General features: G+C 44.3%; 1 non-coding gene across 1 annotated transcript; it reads right to left on the reverse strand.

Moving 5' to 3' along the window:
• Positions 1-432: 432 nt before the first annotated feature.
• Positions 433-615, reverse strand: LOC113835954. Its single transcript, XR_003486653.1, has one exon. It is a non-coding gene; the product is annotated as a U2 spliceosomal RNA (small nuclear RNA).
• Between the last annotated feature and the right edge of the window lie 11099 nt (positions 616-11714).

Genomic DNA, 11714 nt, shown 5'->3' on the forward strand with positions numbered 1-11714 from the left:
GTGATGCTATGAACCCTGTGATCTTTTACACTGGTGCTGTCCAAAACATACTTGGAATTTCCCCCTTGGAAATCCTCAGCAAGGTCCTATCTAGATTAGAATGTCCTCATCATCAACAAAATTGCATTATTCTTCAGACAACTCGGCCCTTGGAAATACCCAAGACAAAGGTGAGTAATGCGATTATGGTAAAGTAATTTTAATGAGTGATTTAAAAAAAAAATTCTGATGATTGGGTGTGTGTGTGTGTGTGTGTGTGTGTGTGTGTGTGTGTGTGTGTGTGTGTGAAACTCCTGAAAGAAATTTCAGAGCAACATTTATAAATATGTAAGTCAGCAGGATGGCTCAGTAGGTGGGGGTGTTTGTCACTAAGTCTGATGACCTGAGGCTGAACCCTAAAATTTATCCTCTGATTTTCATATACATACCATACTGCCCTACTCTCCACCTCACATAAATACATGTAATAAAAAAGAATTGCAAAAGTGGTTTTGTATCATTTGCAAAAGGTCATTACCTATAAAGTACATTTCTGAGGACTAATTCTTGCCACATTTTTTAAACTGATAAGAACAGATACTACACTTGATCTTATCCAAAAGGCTAAGAAGTGATGCCAGACTTTTTAAAAAAGAATTGCCAAACATTTATTTATCTATTTATTTATTTATTTACTTATTTTTGGTTTTTCAAGACAGGGTTTCTCTGTGTAGCTTTGGAGCCTATCCTGGCACTCACTCTGTAGACCAGACTGGCCTCAAACTCACAGAGATCTGCCTGTCTCTGCCTCCCCAGTGCTGGGATTAAAGGTGTGCACCAACAACACCCGGCTTGCAAGACATTTTTAAAAAGAATTTTTATTATGGCCAGAGATGGCTCAGTGGTTAAGAGCATTTGACGCTGTGAAGACCTGGATTTGTTTCCCAGCACCCACATGCTGATTCACAACCATCTGTAATCCCAGTTCCAGGAGATCTGACACCGTCTTCTAACCTCCATACATGTCAGTCACACATGCGTGGCTGTGATACACATACATACATACATACATACATACATACATACATACATACAGGCAAAATTCCCATACATATAAAATAAGCATAAACAATTTTTAAAGGATTTTAAATTTTTTCAAAAATTCATTTGCAGGTGTGTATCCGTTTGTGTCTGTATAGCACAGGCCAATCTAAGGGAGTCAATTCCTCAGTTTAGGGTCCCTCTTCCCAGGCGACTCTCATTTGTGTCAACTTGACAAAAACTAACTAGCAACTCCTAGAATATGGACTATCTCTCACAGGTTTCTTAAATATTTTACAAAGCCAATAATTAGCAGTAAAGTTGCAGGACTGCTAATACATTAGTGAGGATTCGTAATCATCTATTTCTAATTGATGTTATTTTTCAGTAATGATAGAATGCCATCCCTATTAAAATCTGCTTTTAAAAAAATCTGGTGTCCCAGCTTCCATGCTATGCCTTCTTCTCTTCTCAGCTCTCAACAGTCCACCTCGGCCGGCGTATTCATCATACATTGTTGATTAGGGTGACATCGTCCTGTCACTGTGTCTGCCCTCTCTATGACTTTCTTCCCTCCTGTCTCAGTGATAAGAGTCCCCCATCTCCAGCCTTCTAAGTGTCCCCTTAAGGTTTCTTGGAGGAATCCGCCCCTGCAACCTCTTCTCTCCTAAGTATGAATTATTATTTTTCCCAGTTTCCTGGCACGTTCCCATGCAGCCTGTAAATGTATTCTGCCTTGGTGGGGGTGTTATCATCACTATAATTATTATCAGTGTTCCCATGAAGAGGTGGGATCTATATCTTCTCCTACTAGATCAGGGTAGGCTTGTGGTTGGACTGACCACCGAACACAGCAGAAGTAATACTATGCAACTTCCAGGCACAGATGACAACAGATCATGTGCCATGTCTAATTGGCTGAACATTCTCCTAAGGAGCCCTAGTCTGGTGAAATGACCCAATAGAACAGTATCTTCTAGCCATCCTCAGAACAGTACCAACCATTGAGTGAAGTCACCCAAGTTCTCAAATACCACCCACTCAAAGCCAATTCTTACCTATCGATGACTTCAGCCAACACTAGCTGAAGTAAATGAGCCACATAGCCAACCTCTGACCAAATTCTTAACCAGAAAATCATGGCACAGACTGCAAGGACTTGTTTAAAGCTATTAAGGCTTGGGGTCTTGTTTAGCTAGAACTAACCATAGTATCTTCTGCCTCAAAGGGTTTCAAAACTGTATGTTGTCTCATCTCCTTTTGCATCTCAACAGCAGAACTTGCCCCAGTGGGGCTGGGGAATTGGATCAGTGGTTAAGAGCATTGGCTGTTCTTCTAAAGGACCCGGGTTCAATTCCCACCACCCACACTGCAGTTCACAACCATCTGTAACTCCAGTCCCAGGGAATCCAACACTCTCTTCTGGCCTTCTATTTGCTCAAAATCTGACTGGCCACGCTTTTCTAGATAAAAGGGTTCTCAATTTCCTGAGCCAGGTTTCCCTGAGTTTTCTGCTACCTCCCTTAACTTCTCCTTCCCAGCTGTTCTGGCTTACTCTGCTTTCAATGCTGGCTTGACCTTTTCCTGTTCTCTTTGTACACACATTCCTTGGGTGAGCACAGCCCATCAATTTTCCTTAAGAATCATCTATCTACTCATGCCTCCCAAATGCAACTCCCCAGCACTAGGGAGAATTCCAGAGTTATACGGCCAACTGCCTCCTCAGCATGTCCTTTGAAGGCAGAACAGCCATCTCAAATACAACATGGCCCAGAATGGAGCCTACCCCTAATCTGCTGTGTTTATAGATTCCTGTCTAGATCCATCCAATTCTCTGCCAAACACCAAGGAGTCACCTTGACATCTTTTCCCTCATTGTATCAATTAGTTTCCCATGGCAACTGTAACAAATTGCACAAATTCCGCTGCTTAAAATAACAAACAATGCTATCCACTCACAAAAGGAATGAAATTTTAATATACACTATAATGTAGGTGGGCCTTGAAAAATTGTGTTTAATAAAATAATTCAGGAACAAAGGACAAGTGTATATGGTTCCATTTGCATGAAGTACTTTAAAAATAGGCAAATGAAGGAAAAGAAAATACAGTAGAAGTTATCAGGAGCTGCGTAGAGGGAGCAGTGGGAACTATCATTTAGTGGATACAGAGTGTGTTGGAATTGATGGAAGTGCTTTAAGTGTTGCGTTGGTTAGTTTTATGCCAATGTAACACAATCTAGAGTCATTTGGGAAGAGAAAATGACTAAGCTGAGAAAATGCCTCTGTAAGATTTGCCAGCAGACAGGTCTAGAGTGCATTTTCTTGATTAATGATTCATGGGGCGGGCCCAGCTAACTGAGGGTGGTGCCTCTCCCGGGCTGGTTGTGCCATGTTCTCTTTGATAAATAAGGTAACATTAACCCATTCTGGAAAGTAAGCAGTGAACATCTCTTAGTCTATTACTCAGCCACCACACTCACTTCCAACCTATTCACAAATCCCGTAAAATCTAATTGCCAAACACTTCAAGATTATTTGTGTTCACCTTCCCTGTCATCCAGCTTGGGCCAGCAACAGCTCGTTTACTCAGGACATTCACAACATGTTTTCAGTGTTAACAGAATTCTACCTTTGCTCTTTCCTTCAGTCACCATGGCAGCCTTTGGCCCTTGAATACCTGATGCACATCCTGTCAATCTTACTCGTGCGGTAGCATCCCTGCCTACTTCCCTCCTCACTCACCATCTGCTAGCCACAAAGCCTGCTTCTGTGACTCAGACACAGCAGGAACTTTCTTGCCATCCCATGGGACACAATGCCTGTGACCCTGTACATGACACAGCTCTATCTGCCCCGGGGCCTCCGTCCCAAAGAAGCAATGCCTCCTGATATCAGGCCATTTCCACTCTACTTCCCAATGTCTTTACATACAATCCCCCTGGTTATCCTCTTCATGATGCTCATGGCAATCTGTAACCACCTTGTTCATTTGCTTACTGTCAGTAGAGAAGGGCCTGCATCAGCTCCAGCATTCAGAACAGCTACTGAGTATAGAACAGACACTCAGTGTCTTGAATGAATGAGCTCAACACCATACCCACAGCCTGCAACTGTCTAAATAATCAGGTTCATGGTAATTCACTCATTTCTCACACTACATACAAGTGTTCGGTCCAGAGGGAGTGCCTAGAGATATAGGCAGATGGAGCAGTCACCATCACAGATAGGAAGTCAATAGATAGATAGATGATAGACAGATGATATATTGAGAGATAGATAGATAGATAGATAGATAGATAGATAGATAGATAGATGATAGACAGATCAACAGTTGTGCCAAGGGGAAGAAAGACAATCCCCTCCACCAACAAAGATCACACAGCAACAATTGAATATAATGCCTGGAAGTGACACATGCCACATTCTACAATTATTGATGAAGCAAAGCTTGGAGACTTGTCCTTACCCAACTATGAAGGTTAGGAGGTACCATCCTACCACACAGCCAGAAAAAGGAGAATGTGAGATGTGTATGTGCACCAAAGACTAATACAAAACCTTTCACAAAATGGCCACATATCACTTTTGCAGACTCCTCTCCCCCCACTCCTCCTCCAGTTCTTGCTGTCTTCCTACCACACTGAATTCCCTTCACACACCCTGCCTATCATAATTCAGTCCTCTGTGCATACTGGGTCCCGGCTCTTCAGAACTAATTACCTCTCTAATCATCAATACTTTTTTGATACAGTCTCACTATGTAGCCATAGTTTACATGGAGCTCACTTTATAGGCCAGACTGGCATTGAACTTTGAGATCCTCCTGTCTTTGCCTCTAAGTGCTGGGATTAAAGCTGTGAACCACTACAAACAGCCATCATATAAACTCATATAAATGGGAGCATATGTGTACTCTATGTGCCTAACTTCTGTCAATCAATGCAGTGTCATGAAGATTCATCTACGGTTTTGAGTGTAGCCTTTTTTTCTCTTTTGTGGCTCTGCACTGGCTCATTGTATGTCTACACTATACCTTCTAATCCATTTTCTTATTTAAAAGCCTTCGGGTTGTTTCCAGTTGTGGGCATTTATAAATGAAGTTGTTGTAAACATTTATTCTCTTAAGCATGAGACTAGGGGTATAATTTCTGAGTGATAGGGTACATATATGGTATCATACCACATTTCCACAAAGAGTTCATAAGGATTCTCTTGCTCCATATCCTTGGCAATACTTGGTATTGGTTTTCTATGCCTTTTGCTTGCTGGTTTTTCATTTTTGGCCATTGTGGTGGTACATAGTAGTGTCTAATTATGGCATAAATATGCATTTCCATGGTGAGTAATGATTTTAAGCACATATTTACCTGCTTACTAGGCAACACGCATTTCCATATTGTGGGGAGCAGATAAATTCCTGGGTGAATGTGTATTATTGACTTGAGCATAGCCGTGTCAACGACCCCAATACCCAAGACCCATGGTCTTGACAAAGCCTTCCCCCAACCCAGTGCAAATGTTGATGAACAAACAACTGACCTGTAGCTCAAACCAGTGTATGCAGAGAGTATAAATCGCAGCATCCTCATCCTTCTAGAATGTTGACATTGTGTACAGAAACTACCAACCACAGCAGCCTCCTCCTCCCAGATGACTACAACCTGAGATTGCTCCCCTACTAAAACTTCTGAAGGCCTTCTACCAAGATTAGCTAACACCTCCACCCCACCCCACTCCATGTTTGATGGGGGAGGTCCTTCTGTCTATATGTTTCTCTTATTAGTTGATGAATAAAACACTGTTTGGCCAATAGAGGCAGTCAGATACGTGGGACTAGGAGATGAGGAAAATTCTGGGAAAGGTAGGCAGAGAGGGACCAGAAAGAGATGCCATGTAGCCGCAAGAAGAGTAATAGGTCCAGGCATTCTCAGATAAGCCAAGACCACGTGGAAATACATAGATTTATAGAAATGGGTTAATAATTAAGACAGGGCTAGCCAATAAGAAGCCCTAGCAGTCAGCCAACAGTTTAATAGTTAACATAGTGTCTCCGTGTGTTTAGTTGGGGCTAAGTCTGCAGGCAGAACAGAAACCTCCAGCAACACATGTCGGTGCTAAACTTGCCGAGTTTCTAAACTGCTGTTGGTGCACCTGCATCAGCACACACAAGCCACGTCACCCCAGCTTTTCTGTATGTGTGTCTTTTCTTCATTTCCTGTCACCTCAGGGTAGGTCAATCCCTACACTGTGCATGTCTCTGAACCTTATTCAGCAAAACACTGTTTAACATGTACATTGCACATGCAAGTTGCTGTAGACAATGATGACAAATAATACCCATGTTCCTTTGGATTACATTTCATTGTTTGGTTTGTGTAACTTGAGCACTTTTATTTTGAAAGTATTTTCATAATATATTAGAAATCCAAATACACTCAAACCTGATTGTTCTTTTCCAAAATATTCCAAATAAAGAAATATAACTAGTCAGAAATAGAAGGGCACGGAATAATCAATAAATGTATTCAGCAAATATCATTTAAGCAAGTGTGTTGTTCAGCTTTCTGTTACTGTAATGAAACCTGAGATAATCAACCATCTTACAAGGAGGAAAGATTTGCTTTAGCACACAGTTTCAGTCCATGGTAGATTGCCCATTATTTGGGGGGTCTATATAAGACAGTACATTATAGCAGCAGGTAGTGGGACAAACCTGCTCACTTCCTGGTGACTAGGAAGCAAAGAAAGAGGAAGAGTGGGTTCCAGTATCTCCTTCAAGAGTGCATTTATGATAAGACAACTTCCCACCAATAATCCTCACCCATTAAAGTTTTCAAATATTTCCAAGAAGTGCCAGGGACATGGGACCAAGCCTTTTGGGTCTTTGGAGCCTTTGATGTCCAACCCACAGCACATATATAAAGCATGAGTCCTGCCAGATACAGGGATGGGCAGTCAACAAGCTGGAAACAGCTCACAGCTCAGCTCCTTGTGATCTGGTAGTGTGCTCACACGATGTGTAGTGGCTTCAGTCTTCTGCTGGAGGGCAGGATCCAAGACTTACTCAGCTTGGGACTTCATTTTATATGTGAGCACCCAACGCAGATGCTGGCGTGTGCACTGAGTTGCTAAGACAGCTGATCTCTTTGACAAATGCCATATGGAATAGGGAGCAGCTCTAAGATGACAATCCACATCCTGCATCCCACTTTCAAGTTCTTTGCTTTCTAGTGCATCCCTAGCTGTGGAGAACTCCAGAATCAGTTCATAATACATCCTATGCCTTCTTCATCTCATTTCCTCCATCTACACACAAAAGAAAGTGACACATTTGTGCCTGGCTCCTCAGCTCAGTTTGAATATTTTCAATGATGGATTTTTTTTTTTTCAAGTAGTGTGTTTTTACATTCCAAGCATCCCACAAATCCCTCTGTTGAAGTCTCACTGACACTGAGAGGTAAAGCCTGGGCCTCAACTGTCACCATCTTATTCCTTAAGACCACTTCCTCATTGGCGGGTTGTCAGTGAGTCCACACAGATACCATGAGCCTCTGAAGCCTTGGTGCTGCATACCATTCCATGAGAGGAAGCCCTTTCCGGAGACTTGACAACCTGGTACCATGTCCTCCCACAACCACTCTCCGGTCCAGCAGCTTATCTCGGGTGTCAGAGAAGAATGAAGCTTTGCTCTTTCACATTCCAACTGGAAGAGAATCTGCAGCAGAGTCAGCTGGCATCTGGAAAGCCAGGCTGGCCCGTTGGCTGGGCAGTCACCTGGCCAGCCCGTTAAACTGCTCCAGGCTACCAGAGCTGTGAACACAGCTAGACAAGACCCCTTTGGAAGATCTCTGGGGCAACCTGTATCTGAGGTATATATTCTGGCACTCCTGAGAATGGGACAGAACAACTCAGGTCAAAAGTCCTAGAGCTAGCCCCAGTGCTGGCATTCAGGAAGTGAGTGACTTAACCATCCCTGCAGGTCAGGCTCTCATTCCTACACCAGGGCAGGAGAGACCTGGTGGACTGTGCAGAAATGGCCTGGAAGGATTTATGAGAGTGAGGTCACCCTTTTCTTTACTAACCAGAAACTCATAGCTCTGTGACCTCAGACAAACCTTTGTCCTCTCTGGCGCTCAGTTTTCTACCTCCAAAATGGACAGGGTGGGGTTAGGCCAGACAAATGGTGAAGACCTTTCTAAAAACAAGGGTCACTGGCCCTGATTTTTACACACAACCAGAGAACTATAATTATTGGTTCTTTGTTTCCCTGGGGGGGGGGTGTTTCTAACCATGTGATCTTCCAGGAGAAATCCCCCACCCCAAAGCAGGCCCTAGAAGGTGCTGGAAATCTGGGATTGTGAAATCCTTGATGATTTAAATTTCTTTAAAAATATTTAATCTGTGTGTGCTTAAGTGTATGTGTGTGCACCCTGTGCAGGTAGCAACCCAAAAAGGTCAGAAAAAGGCACTGGATCCCTTGGAAGTAGACTTATAGTTTTGGGGCATCATATGGGTGCTAGGAGTCAAACCCAGGCTTTCTGCAAGAGCAGTTAAGTGCTCTTAACCACTGAGCAAGCCCTCCAGCCCCATGGTAATTCAGTTTTCTATTTCTGCTTCAGCTCCCTCCCCAGTCTCTACATGGGCCTTAACAATCCCAACACTGGGGCCCACCATGATCCTGCTGTGCCTCATCCCCCATCCTGCACCCCCAGTTTATTTGCTAAGCATTTTCCCCAGGTGCCAGATTCTGCCTGCTCTGGAGCTAATGAGACTGTCAGTGCGTGGCACAGCCAGCACCACCTGGGAAAGAGCACCCAGGACAGCATTTAATAAGACTTAGAACAAAGAGCTAGATCAGGTGCTCTCGGCACTCACCCGTAGCAAGTGGGTCTCCTTGGAAAAGCTCCATCCCAGCTCTGGGAAAGCCAGGTATGTCTGGAAGCTGCAGCAGCAGTGAGAAGAGCCCTGGGCCAGCAAGATACAGAAACTGTGTGTGTGTGTGTGTGTGTGTGTGTGTGTGTGTGTGTGTGTGTGTGTGTGTGAATGCAACACTTCCTCAACACTTGATAGACACATCCTGTGTAGAGTCTCACACAACTAAGCTTCTATTTTGCACTACAGAGTCAGCTCATTACTGTCAGATTCTCCGTGCTCCCTCAAATCATCTCCCCAATAAGCTCCCTGTGCTGAGTCCTGAGTTAAAGGTCTCCTTCTGAGGGAAACTCCAGGTACAAAAGAGGTTGTTAAGAAACTGAGTTGGTGGCACATGCCTTTAATCCCAGCACTCAGGAGGCAGAGGCAGGCAGAGCTCTGTGAGTTCGAGGCCAGCCTGGTCTACAGAGCGAGTGCCAGGATAGGCTCCAAAGCTACACAAAGAAACCCTGTCTCGAAAAACCAAAAAAAAAAAAAAAGAAAAGAAAGAAACTGAGTTGCTCAACAGGGAGACACCCCAGCAGGGGACTAGTTCAGGAGGCACCACATGGGGGAGATAATGTGGTAGGGATTTGAAAATATACTTATTGATCCCAGAACTGTGTCACAGAAATCTAGCTTCCTTCTCTGGTGGAGTAAAAACATTTATGCCATCTTTTCCTATGCTCCCAAAAATGCTAGAAGAAGAGAAAGGACTGCAAAGGGTTCTTCAGTGAGTCCTGTGAGATACCCGTGGGTGCCATACATTAGTCATCTTCAAGCCTACTATGCCCAAGAAGTCAGCTCACTGACAAAAGAAAAATTTCAATACATGTTAGCATCTTAAGTGGTATGGATTTATCTAAATATCAAAGGAAGGTTATCTAAAAAGGAATATAACAAAGGCATCAAATACTAGAATCAGCTGAGATATCTAAACACAGTGATACACAGACAGTGTGCCCATAATCTGCTCCAGACCCCAGTCAACCTTGGGAACCCCAGTTTCCTTCTCATGGGACAGAAGTCAGTACCGTGAGAAGATTCAGTGAGAGAATGCTTGTGAACCTGGGGTCTAGCAATGCGAAGTACTTAATTGTAAAGTGGTAGGCGGTAATGAAGAGCAGAAAGCATTATACAACAGCAAGGCTAACACAATTTATAAAAAATCCTAGACAAACCCATACAAGGACTGACATTAGTTTCCCCAGCATAGGGGCCCAATTGGATAGCACCAGGAACCTATCAGATGAAGCAAAAGAACAACCCAGAGGACCTGGCTTAAATAGCCTAGTCAGGCCAGCTCGGGCTAGCACTGACACAGCAGGCAGCAAGCAACACAACAGGTTAAAAGGGCTAACAGGTTAGACTGGTTAAGAGGATCGAGCTCCAGGACCACACAAGGTGATGATCCCTACCCATCCCCACTAGTGTACAGAGGAGTATTCCCAACACAATTTCTCAATATATTTTAAGGTCCTTCCAGGTATATGAATATCCTTTCTCTTTGTGGTTTATTTGTACTTACATTTCAATAGGTTCTGATCCTTCTTATCTGGTGTCTCTCGTGGAACTCAGAACTCCCCTGCTGGCTTCAAGGGAGCTAATGGCTTGACCAGGGTGGACAGAGCATGTTTAATTTTGAGAGAAACCTGAGGCTTTGATTCTTCGGTATGCAACTCTGTGCAAAGTAAAGGTTACGGATCTCATGGCTGGGCCCCAGCAGTTAACATCCATTCACTTCCCTTTGCCATCTTTCCCTGGACTTCCGCATCTCCCTCCCATTCATGCCCTTAATCAACCATGGTGCAGTATTCCTATCACTGAGGCCAGGACCCAGAATCCTGGATAGTTCCCCAGAGGCAAGCACAGAGCAGACCTCCCGTGACCTGGCCTAGGCAGAGGAGGAATGCTTCTGAACAGCAGGGCCTCAGCTCGCCCTAGACAGCCACACATCTTTGAGGCATTGCATGGAGACCACCTCAAAGGAAACCGCCAGGGACTAGTAATCCTGCCAGACCAGTTTGCAAGGTGCCTGGGACTGCTCAGAGCTGCCCAGATAAGCAGTGACAGAAGGGGAAATAAGAAGCTCTGGTCTCAGCTCTGGTCTATATACAAAGAATTGGGGCTAACAGCCCCGACTGCTCTTACGTGTCCTGGTGAGCCTGGAAGAAGCAGGGAAGGGTGCGGGAGCTCTGAGAGAACCGCACTGTGCTCCAAACAGGTGCTACAAACAAAGCTGTGTCACTGTTTTGATAACTGGGATTCATCATGGTCATGAATGTTCTTTTCTGCATTTCTGGTCTCTATATTTGTGTTCACTACTCAGAATCAAACACAGGCTGTCACTGAACTAGGTCTCAGAGCAATCCATCATTTGGCTTGAGAGCTTTTGCACACGGGCCTGAGCTAGAGATCCAGCTTGAAGACTCCTCTGCAGGTCTGTGGTCACTCACTTCCCTGTGACTCTGTGCAAGCCACTCTGGGAAACCACCTCTCCCTCAGGAGAGACAGCTTCTTTCTCTCCCAGCTCACCATTCAGTTCCAGTCATGCCAGGAGATAGGAATCACCTAAAAGAACAAGATTCCTGGGAGGTGACAGGGCCGCCTCACTGGGCACCAGCCCTTGCTGCCGGCTCCTTTTCTCGAGCTTGGGAAAAGTGAAGTGAGGAAAGACAAGGATGAAAGGACCATGGGTGGGGGTGGGGATGCCAGGTCTAAGAGGGAAAGGCCCGAGGCAGGAAGAACTGGGATAAAAACAAGAAAAGTCTTGGTGGAAGG

This window comes from Cricetulus griseus, chromosome 6 (assembly GCF_003668045.3).
Source record: "Cricetulus griseus strain 17A/GY chromosome 6, alternate assembly CriGri-PICRH-1.0, whole genome shotgun sequence".
Lineage (NCBI taxonomy): Eukaryota > Metazoa > Chordata > Mammalia > Rodentia > Cricetidae > Cricetulus > Cricetulus griseus.